The sequence below is a fragment of the Nothobranchius furzeri genome, chromosome 9, assembly GCF_043380555.1.
Source record: "Nothobranchius furzeri strain GRZ-AD chromosome 9, NfurGRZ-RIMD1, whole genome shotgun sequence".
Lineage (NCBI taxonomy): Eukaryota > Metazoa > Chordata > Actinopteri > Cyprinodontiformes > Nothobranchiidae > Nothobranchius > Nothobranchius furzeri.
Genome location: NC_091749.1, coordinates 9,422,231 through 9,433,705, shown reverse-complemented (window position 1 = coordinate 9,433,705; position 11,475 = coordinate 9,422,231). Strand labels below are relative to the sequence as shown.

The window sequence follows — 11,475 nt, the reverse complement described above, 5'->3', positions numbered from 1 at the left end:
GTGACTCCAATTCCTTTACAAACCTTAAGGAATCACGTGGTAATCTCAGATTGTTTCATGGATTTTTTTTTACCTTAAACAATGGAATGACTGCTGGTTCCATGTACACGTTACTATAGAGCATTATTACCTTGTAGATTATTAGAATAAACAAAATTAATTTTGCTTTTTTAATTAGATCTTATAACTTCCTCGTGAGCATAAAGTGGGTGTAAAAATTAAAGTGGGTTGTTTAGGCTAATAAAATGTGCATTTGTTTATTCAACATAAGCCTGACAAAGCAGGTATGAAAATGTCAGTTATTGTTATTTTAATTATTCTGATTTTGTTAACAAGTCCCTTGGTCAGACATTTATTTACTGTAGAGTTTACTACTGATAACCTCAAATAGGCCCGGAGTGGCTAATCGGGGTCTGGACCGCAAGGCGCGGTGTTGTTTTTGTTTGTTTGTGTGTTTGTTTGTTTGTTTGTTTTGGACCGGTGCTCAGTCGTCATGCCACTGGGCTGATCCCTAAGACTGCCTACCTGCTGAAAGGGCCTCTCATGTCAGGTACAAAAACAAAAACATATTTTTTATAACTCGTCAGTTCTTGTCTTCTTCTCTTTTTCTGTTGGGGTTAGGGTTCAGTCATGGCTTTGATCAGACCGCGCTGTCCCCGGGCCGCCTCTGCCTTTTTTCTGCAGGCGCTTCCAGACGGAACACTTCAGGTGACTCTGGGTGGGAGAAGCAGGACTCAGGAGGAAAACTCTAGAAACAGACGCCACTAAATGTGCAAAATGGGCATTTTTCACTAAAACGTGCTATTTCCGGAGTCAGCAGCAAGACCCAGCAGCATCAGCAGGTAGGATCACTCACTCACTGAGGGAATATTATGAGAATGAATAATGGAAAGGATTACAAAGACCTGCTCTATTAAAGAGGTCCAGATGTTGGCTCTGTCCGGTTCGGTCCGGACCTCACGGTAAAGCCAGGGGGGCAGACTCTCCCACCAGATCCACGGTGCAATTCAACCTGACAACAGTTATCTTTATTTTCATTTACATGAATGATCATGAGGAATCATCTGGACAAATGTGAAAGAAAAAAATCTGTAGAGAAGGAAAATGGAAAGTGTAGGAGAAAACGAGGATGTACTTCTTTAGTAAATGTTCACTGATGAGTTTTCGTGTTTGGGAAATTACAAGTGAGGTCAATCACAAGTTGTGTTTTCATAAAATAGTGTTTCCATCTGAAAATAAGTCAGGGTTTTATTTTAACTTTATTTCTCAGTGTTGCAGCTGGATGCTCTTCTGCGCACCTCTAACAGGTTACCAGACATTTGAGATTATTTTCTAGTTATTCAATTAAATTATAATTGTATAATGAATATTTTTCTAAAGCAAAGTTTTAATAAGTTATTAAATCAGACACATCAATGCCATAGACACAATCTCTGTCACACCGCTGCATCTTTCGGATCATTACTTCATCCATTTCAGCACGACTCTACAAGGGAGGTCCACTGCTTCCTCCCCAATGGTCTCATTCCGCCGCAACCTCCGCAATCTGGCACCCAACTACTTCTCCTCTCTTGTTGCCTCCACTCTTCCATCTCCCAGCACATTCTCTGCTTATGAAGTGAATGAAGCCACCTAGTCACTCTGCTCCACACTCTGCTCTTGTCTTAACAACTTGTGCCCTTTAGCCACTAGACCTGCTAGATCCTCTCAGTCGCACTCTTGGCTAAATGATACCCTCCGGTCTCTACGCACCAATCTTAGAGCTGCGGAACGGAAATGGCGCAAAACAAAAGATCCTGGTCATCAATTGAAATTTCAGGAATTACTGTCCTCATTCTCTGCCAGCATCACTGATGCAAAGAAAGCTTTCTACACTGACAAAATTCTCAGCTCTATTGACTCAGAAACTTTTTTCAACATTCAAAACTCTGCTCAACCCTCCATCTCCACCTCCTACCAACATTCTATCAGCTGATACCTTTGCCTCATTTTTCACTGACAAAGTGGCAGCTATAAGCAAACAGTTTACTCAACTGGACACTCCTGAACATTCGCAACCACAAACTCCTTCTAGCCCAACCATCTCAGGCCCTACTGCTTCATTTTCCTCTTTTTCCCCTCTCACTGAGAATTGTGTGTCCAAGCTTCTCACGTGCAGCCGCCCTACTACATGCCCACTTGACCCCATTCCAACTAAGCTGCTCCAAGCTATTGCTCCTACAGTAGCCGCAGCAGTCAAACGTGATCAACACTTCACTGACATCCGGTACATTTCCCACCTCTCTCAAGCATGCTCAGGTTAAACCGCTGCCAAAAAAACATCTCTTCCTCCAAATCACGTGGAGAACTACCGACCTATCTCTCTCCTCCCTTTTCTGTCCAAAATCATTGAAAGGGTGGCTTTCAAGCAGATCACAGAATACCTCTCACAAAACTGTCTGCTTGACCCTTACCAGTCTGGGTTCAAACAGGGCCACTCCACTGAAACCGCTCTGTTAGCAGTGACTGAATCCTTAAAAGAAGCTAGAGGGACAGGCAAATCCTCAGTGTTTATCCTGCTCGACTTATCGGCTGCATTTGACACTGTCAACCATGGCTTCCTTTTGTCCACACTCTCTAGCATGGGCATCACAGAGTAAGCACATGCCTGGTTTGAATCGTACCTCACAGGACGATCATTCAGTGTATCTTGGCTTGGACAATCCTCTACCATGCACCATCTTGCCACAGGAGCCCCCCAGGGCTCTGTACTAGGACCTCTTCTCTTTGCCACATACACCACCTCACTGGGTGAGATCATTCGATCACATGGCTTCTCCTACCACTGCTATGCAGACGACACCCTGGTCTATCTGTCATTTCCACCGGACGACCACACTGTCTCTGCATGAGTGTCAAACCGTCTCTCTGACATAACAAAATGGATGAAATCCCACCATCTCCAACTCAACCTCTCTAAAACTGAACTACTTGTCATCCCAGCAAAACCATCCATACAGCATAATATCGCAACCAAAATGACTTCCTATTAGAGCCCTGCACGGGCCTAAAATCTGAGCCCGTGTCCGGCCCGGCCCGAGGGGGTGGAGCCCCAGCCCGACCCGGCCCAAAAAGGTTTTCAGGATTCTCTAGCCCGACCCGAGCCCGAGCCCGACTTTTTTTTAACCAACTAAATGAAAACAAAGTGTGTCAATCCTGACCAATGTGTTAAAAGACGTGCAGGATCCGATCAATTTGTTTTTCCCTCATTTACCGTCACGGAGATGATGGCGCACTGGCTCTGGTGGTAATCAAGTTAAATTTTATCTCTTTCCAACAATTTTCACAAGAAAACAAAACAGTTAAAAGCAGGGCTTGTGTTGTGTTGACCAGATAGTTCCCGTATTTGACCGTTTATTTTGACGGAGAAAGAATAGGAAGAATTACCCCGACGCATGCAGACGAACTGACATTTCATTCCACGCACATCGCAGATGTTGCTAAATCACCCAAGAAAAGATTCCCATCTGAACATCTGAGCTGCACACTGCTCAGCGCAGCTCGCTGTCAGCGCATATGTGCACAGCGAGCTAAAGTTGTGGAGATTGGCTTGGAGCGCGTTGCAGAACCAGAGCGCATGCGGGAAGGTTCCTCCCACTGAAGCGAGTATTTTCCAAACCCTGTCTCTCAGAGAGACTTGTCACTTAGAAAATGTTCCCTGATTATGAAACTTTGGCTGAATAGTGCTTGTTCTTGTCTCCGATATGGTGACGCATCCAGGAGCCGTCTGAGGAGAATCCCAGAATCTCACATCCTCTTCAGCTCAGGAAGCGCCTCTGATTTTGCACAAGCGTGACCCATCAACCCGGTCTCACAGTAAGACTGGGTTGGGCCTGTTCAGGTTTACGCAGACAATCTTTACATAGAACTGACATACAGATATAAAATTAATTCAGTAAAATATAAAGCATTTTATTTAAATATCCATTCATTATTTTACAAGCACAGAGAGCCGCATCAGATTCAGATCAGCGGGAAGATTCCTCCGACTGAATTCAGTCGGAGGAATCTTCCCGCATGCTCTCTGGTTCTGCGACGCGCTCCAAGCCCCTCTCCACATCTTCAGCTCGCTGTATACCTTATGTAGTACACGCTGACAGTGAGCTGCGCTGAGCAGTGTCCAGCTCAGATGTTCAGATGGGAATCTTTTCTTGAGCGATTTAGCTACATCTGCGATGTGCGTAGAATAAAATGTCAGTTCATCTGCATGCGTCGGGGTAATTCTTTCTATTCTTTCTCCGTCAAAATAAACGGTCAAATATGGGAACTGTCCGGTCAACACAAGCCCTGCTTTTACCTGTTCTGTTTTCTTGTGAAAATAGATAAAATTAAACTTGATTAACACCAGAGCCAGGCGCACTGCGCCGTTATCTCCGTCTAAATGAGGGAAAAACAAAATGATCGGATCCTTTTCTGACCTTCCCCACCTACAAAGTTTAATTACAACAATCAAACGTGACAGAGCCTGGATTTGTATTCTGAACAGTCTAAACATGTTTTAAAAAGAAACGTATGACAAACGTGGCACCTGCTCAGTAAAACCACCAACAGGGTGAAAAATATCAAAATATTGTCGGCAGAGACGGGCTACAGCTTCTGGATCCATTTTATATAAATCGTTTTATTATCGTCTTATGAAAGATAACTTTGACGAACACGAGCGACCGGTACTGGCTGCTGTCACCTGTTGTGAGCAGCGCTCTGCTGTCTGAGGGTAGGCCCCGCCCACAACGCCGCGGCTGCTGTGGCTCCCAGTGTTTTCTTTACTGTGGGAAATGGGTAATAATGGCTCTTTGATAGGAACAGGTTGCCGACCCCTGGTTTAAGTGTTTCAATTTTTTTTTTCAATTTTTTTAATGAATTCGATTAAAAATAAAGGCACCCGGCCCGGCCCGTGTCCGAGGTAATCACACAGTCGTTGGCCCGAAGCCCGGCCGTCGGGCCGAGCCGACCCGAGGGCCTAGGGCTTCAGTGCAGGGCTCTACTTCCTATCTCTGGCTCCTTCAAAGGCAGTTCGAAATCTGGGTGTTGTGATTGATGAACACCTGGCCTTTAAAGATCATGTTGCCTCTGTTGCTCGTTCATGCCGCTTTGTGCTTTATAACATACGAAAGATCAGACCATACCTAACACAACATGCCACCCAGCTCCTGGTGCAATCTACTGTCATCTCCCGCCTCGATTACTGCAATGCCCTTCTAACTGGTCTTCCAGCCTGTACTGTGAGACCTCTTCAAATGGTCCAGAACGCAGCGGCGCGTCTGGTCTTCAATCAGCCAAAAAGAGCACACGTCACCCCTCTGTTCATTAAGCTCCACTGGCTGCCGCTAGCAGCACGCATCAAATTCAAATTGCTAACACTAGCATACAAAGTCCGAGATGGTACGGCTCCCATCTACCTGAATCCTCTTGCAAAGGCTTACGTCTTGGCCCGGCCGCTCCGGTCATCACAGGATCGTCGGCTAACAGTGCCTACACCACGCTCAGGACAATCCAGACTCTTCTCATCCATCGTTCCACAAATGTGGAATGACCTTCCAAGCTCTACCAGAACAGGGGCTTCCTTTTCAATTTTCAAGAAACTCCTGAAGAACCTGCTCTTCAGAGAGTATCTAACTAGCACCTTGCCTGCACCCGTCCCCCCTCTCTACCATCCACTCCTTTGTTCCCTCCTCTCCATGACTGATGTCAATGTTGTTGTTGTTATTGTTGTTGTTAGCCTCAAGGACAATATGCTGATTATCACTTGTAAGTCGCTTTGGACCAAAGCATCTGCTTAATACATAAACATAAACAAACATAAACATCAACAGGTGGTCATATAATAATCAGACTGTTACCAGTCAGTCATTTTTACCTAAAGCTTTTCTGTTTTATTTATAAACAAATCCCAATTCTTCTGTTAAAATTAGTATTTTCTTTATTTTTGGAGTAAAATATTCATTTCATTTCTCAAAAATTAACATTTAGAGGTAAAAACTGGTCTTATGGTTTAAGATTACCCCACATGGCTTCCAGTATCAAATTTAATGCAATGGGGTTTAAGGTCCACAGGATGGTGTTAAATCACTTTCAACTGAACCATGATCAAATCCTAAATAATCTTTTTTACCTGGCCTCCATAAATAACATTTGCAGATCTTCTGACTGAACACATTTGCTCTAATGTCATTTGAAAATGACTTACTGGCTAACAGATGAAGCTAAACAATGAAAAAGAGAAGATCTGAACAGGCTTGAGTTTCAGGTGAGTTCCCCCTGGCAGCCATAGCTAAGAGACGATTCAGATCATCTTAAAGCTGACTCTTACTGCTGAAAATGACGTGTCAGCTCGAGTCCACATGTTGGATTTAGTTCAGGGTTAATGTATTAAAATGATATTACCTGCAAACATGATGCCTCAACTTCAGTTTTAATCCACAGAGTTTCAGCCTTGCAAACACATAATTAGTGAATCGTGTGTTTTATAATAGATTATATTCATGGGACGTCTTTGAGAACCAGAGAAGTCCTTGAAAGGCCTCTGACATTTTTGAAAAGACTCTGATTCAAGGCCACAGTTTCATTCAGCCTCCAGCTGGGTATTGTGTGGCTTTTAGGCATAATTGCTCCACAATTTGAGCTCGTTTTTGGTCCTTTAACAATTGTTTCTGTGTGATTTTGATCATTTTTCAGCTTATTTTGAACTAAGTTGGGTTCATTTAGTGACAACTTTTTTGATTTATGCATGTCTGCGTGCATCTGTGTCCCATATTTAGTCTGTTTTGTCATTTTTCATCTGTTTTAAAAAAGATAATCACAATTTATTGTTTCCCTACGATTCTGCATGCAGCATTTGCTAATTTAGGCTATGCATCATAATTGTCTTATATTTTCAGACATTTTAATTTATTTTATGTCTCATCATGAATAATTGTTGTACCTCTTTGGATGCAGACTTCTTTTTTTCTTGAGGCCTTTGTCTCAAATTTATGGATTGTATTTCTTCAGAATTGTCTCATTTTGGTCGTCTACACTCTCCAGATAAATCACACTGGGTTGTTTTATTACTGTTGATGATTTCTGGAATTGTGGTTTTTTTGCAAGGATAAATTTGTTTTAGGAGTCAAATATAAGGTTAGTTTCTAAACAAAAAACACAAAAAACATGCATTAAGACTTATAAAGTAGGTAAACAGTCAATAAAAAATTTCTTACATCTTAATTGTTTAGATTTTGCAAGTAAACTGCAAAATAAAGCAACAAATAATTATAAAATAACCGCAATGTCATTATTTGTCCACATGATGGCGCCAAACCACCATAAACTGAACCACGACCTTGACTAGAGTGTATTTCAAAACAAATCTTTATCTATCTAACAATAAACATTTAGTTAACAACAGAGATAAATTTGTGAAGCTAGCAGTAATGTGTATCAGAAAACAACAATAATGAACCTTTAGCTATCTTTCTGTTTTTTCTTCCTTTCTTTACTACCCTTCATCCTTTCTTCCCCTTCTCCATTCCCTCTTTTTTTGCATACGTATATTTTACTTCTTTATTTTTTGTCTGTAAATCTTGTAGGAAAACAAAGAATACCATCTGGGGTTTGAGAAGACTTGAGATTCTTGGTGTGATTTAAAGTTTATATGTGAATTTCGGCTCCGTTCACGAAATCTCGACTGTCAACAAAGTAGGCAGACTTTCCTTCTTCACGTCAGGGGTGGAGCTTCAGGGCAGTGAGCCCCCGGCCAGGGCTTGGGAGGGGCCCGCCCCTGCAATCAGGCAGCCGAGAGGGAACGGCGCCTCTAACACAAACGATGGACAAGCACTTCCATAACTTGTGTTCAGAGGAAAATGAGCTTCGTTCTTCAGAAATCCTCTCATGCATTTATTTAGGGTTTATGTAGGTTGCCCCAGTCCAGATCAAGTCATGGTTCCTAAAAACTTGCAATCGACTGACTTTAGTGATGTAGTAGGTAGGGTTAGGGTAGGCTAGGTTTGGATGGTGTTATTGGTAGTGGAAGAAAGTCCTCTGCCATCTGCTGTTTGTCCGTTTTTGTTTTCAGATAGTTTGGTTGCTAGCTAGCACGCTAGCCACTAGTTGTTAGCTCGAGGTGCGTAACCTCTCCTGAACAGATTTTGACATGTTCTTGTTCCTTATAGTGCCTTGAACACAAACCACACTAATCTTCAAAGAAGCTTGGAAGCAGGATAAACGTCAAAAAGGCACTGAAGATATGACTTATTATCATCTAGTGTTGAGAGCTCGTAAGAATCCGCCTCGTCACGCTGCCATCTTGGCCCTCCTCTCAGACGGAGAACACCGGTCTGAACCCTGAAACTCCAGAGCTGAAAATAAGTCCCACTCCAGCCCTGACCTCAAACACGACTCCAGCATGACTCCAGTAGCCGAACAGGTTTCTAAGAACGGAACACTGAATGTCTCCACGGTGCCGGAGGGCGTTTTGCTCTGAATCTGGGTCGTGGTCGCTGTGACTTTGGTGGTTTCTGTGGTTCTGATTGGGTTCTACGTAGTTAAACGTCAGAAATGGACACAGCCCCCTGCTGCTCCTGCAGAGGACACGACCTGATGTTAAAACAGGACCAGAAACACAGAGGAACCGGTGATCAGGAAGTCAACTGGATCAAAGATTCCGATCAGAACCTCAGAACCCAAGATGAGAAACCCAGTTTTACACGAGGAAACGGTACCATACTGGTGGCTGGTTTATGTTCAGAGCGGCTCGATGCCAACAAAAACAAGTCGAACTGTCTCTCAAAACATCTGTTACTGTCATTATTATACTGACAGAATAAGAAAAAATTATATGTTATTGCTGCTTATTTAACAAATACATCTGATTAATGTCAGATTGGCTGGAATTGCTGCTTCTCTTTTATCTGTTAAATGAAAAATACAAATATTTATTTTGTAAACTTTGTTTTATTCAGTACAAGCCAAAGGTTTGGACATGCCTTCTTATTCAATGTGCTGTCTTTATTATCTTGACCGTTTACATTGGGAGATTCTCACTGAAGGCATCAAACCTATGATGTGGAGTTTAAAGGTGAAATAACTGAAAATGTGTTTTATTTTCCATTTTCTTCAGAAAAGTCACCCTTTGCTCTGATTACTGCTTTGCACGCTCTTGGCATTCTCTTGATGAGTTTCTAGAGGCAGTCACCTGAAATGGGTTTCCAACAGTCTTGAAGGACCCTCCTCCCAACCCCAGAGATGCAGGTGTCTGGTTTGAACAGGTGAGCATCACAGTAAATCAGAGTGGAGCAAACTGAGCTTGAAATATTCTGGGTTTTATGCACTTTTTCTGCTCCAAAGCATGAAAGTTAATAGGTGAGATTTTATATTTTCATTTAAGAGAATTACTGTTTTTTATTTTTGTTGTTGGCCTCTGAAGAAAGATTTAACCCGCTTTAAAATAGGAACTGGAAAGATTACAGTGTGTGTGTGTGTGTGTGTGTGTGTGTGTGTTCTGACCATACGTGTGTGTGTGTGTGTGTGTGTGTGTGTGTGTGTGTGTTCTGACCATGTGTGTGTGTTCTGACCGTTTGTGTTCACTAAGTCTGGAGACTGAACAGTGATGCAAAGGGGCTAGTCTCTCTAGAGAAGACCACAGCCACCTCCCTGAGCAGAACCCAGTATCCATCACTGTGGCAGACATCCAACAAAGAGCCTCAGGTCTGAAGAACTGGACAGCTCCAGGACCTAACATGATCCACGCCTACTGGCTTAAGAAGCTCACTGCACTCCATGAGTGCCTGGCAGCACAAATGAAGCAGCTGCTAAAGGATGGGACTCACTCTGAATGGCTAACTGACTTGGCTAATACCAAGGAGACGCCCTGTCCCCACTGCTGTTCTGCAGAGGTCAGATCCCCGTCCACCAGATAATCAACAAGACTGGCCATGGATAGCACCTCCTCTACATGGAAGACCTCGATCTCACCATCCACATAGAGGAGGTCTAATCTTCAGGTGTTTGAATCGTGCTTAGTCCGACCGCCTACCCGAGACCATGTTGCCATGGAGACCCTAACAGGGGCTAATGAACCAGACTACACAGCTTCCAGGACGATGGAGGTCCTCAAACCCTCCCACCACGATAAGGTGGCGATTCTGCGGGAGGGATGGGTTTTTGTTTGTTTTTTTTGGCTTTTTTTGTGCCATTTTATTTATTTATTTTATTTTATTTTTTGTGTGTATATTATATATATATATATTTGTATTCTATTTCATTTTATTTGATAGAAAAACATAAACTTTACAAAAATATTTTGTTGTTGTTGTTCTTGCTTCTATTTTTTCTACTTGCTTGTGAAATCTAAGCAGCTTCTCGATTCTAAGTCACCAAGTGGGCCTAAACTTATAGACATATAGAGTATGTGTACATCTACTTTCTACTAGAGATTTTATTGTTTTTACTTCCTAAGTGAAAAAAAGTTCATTTTCTTCTAAAACACCCCCCCCCCCCCCCCCCCTCTTGTTCATTCCCTTCAGGTATTTTCCAGATCTGACTGACGACGCTTCAGAGTTAGTTGCTTGTGAGGATTCTGTATCTCTGCCAGAAACCAGAGAACTCCGAGTTTTGGCTCCTGTGACCGAGCTTCCACTTTTATTTACTCCTGAATTATTTTCTGCAGTCACTGATAATTTATCTTTAATCCCTTATTTTTCCACTGATGATGCAAGGGTGGGTCGTACGAGACCCTAGAGGGCGTGCTTGGATGAGCTTCATCCACACTTGACTTCTCATATGAAGATTTTCCATCTTCGTACTCACCTGAACTTACCTTTGAAACCAGAGATGATTCAATGTTACTGTAGGGTTACTGACCTAAACATAGGAATTAAAGGCTGTTGCTATCAGCTTATATTTTAATTCCTAAGAAGATCAAACGAATTGACGAATGATATTATATATGGATATATGAATATAATAGATATAAATTCATACACCAACTTGCTTGGTCTATGTTTAATCAAAAGATTATGTAGCATTCAGTCAATATTGAGAAGGCCGGATCTGATCGTGAATGATGATTTATTGAGCCGTCCGTATCATCAACCAACCAACGTAAGAGCTAGGCATAAACAAAAAAGAAATAAATCATAAAATAAACCATAATGCATAACTGATTACATTGGTAGCCTTTTTCACAACTAATACAATCATATAGGTACCCATACACGTTCCTTTTTCATAACAACATCATGAATTATAGTTACAAACCTTGTTCCCCTTATCAACTGAAGCTAGACAGAAGTATTCTTCAAACTTTCTTTGTCTTCTTCTCCGTGAACCGTTAATAGCCTATCCTTTGCTCCGTCTTTACTTCTAATAGATTTACGTTTGCTTCTTCTGTGTTGCGCCCATTGCGCCTCCCTACTTGGCTATGGTTGCCATGATGCTGTCAAAATAAAAGCCTGTATACCT

At 42.3% G+C, this 11,475-nt stretch overlaps 1 long non-coding RNA gene across 1 annotated transcript; it reads left to right on the top strand.

Annotated features, from left to right (window-relative positions):
* The first annotated feature begins 51 nt into the window (after nt 1–51).
* Nucleotides 52–10,047, top strand: LOC139071731 (uncharacterized). The gene is made up of 3 exons (XR_011521551.1): nt 52–842; nt 9,134–9,281; nt 9,605–10,047. It is a non-coding gene; the product is annotated as an uncharacterized lncRNA (long non-coding RNA).
* The last annotated feature ends 1,428 nt before the right edge of the window (nt 10,048–11,475 follow it).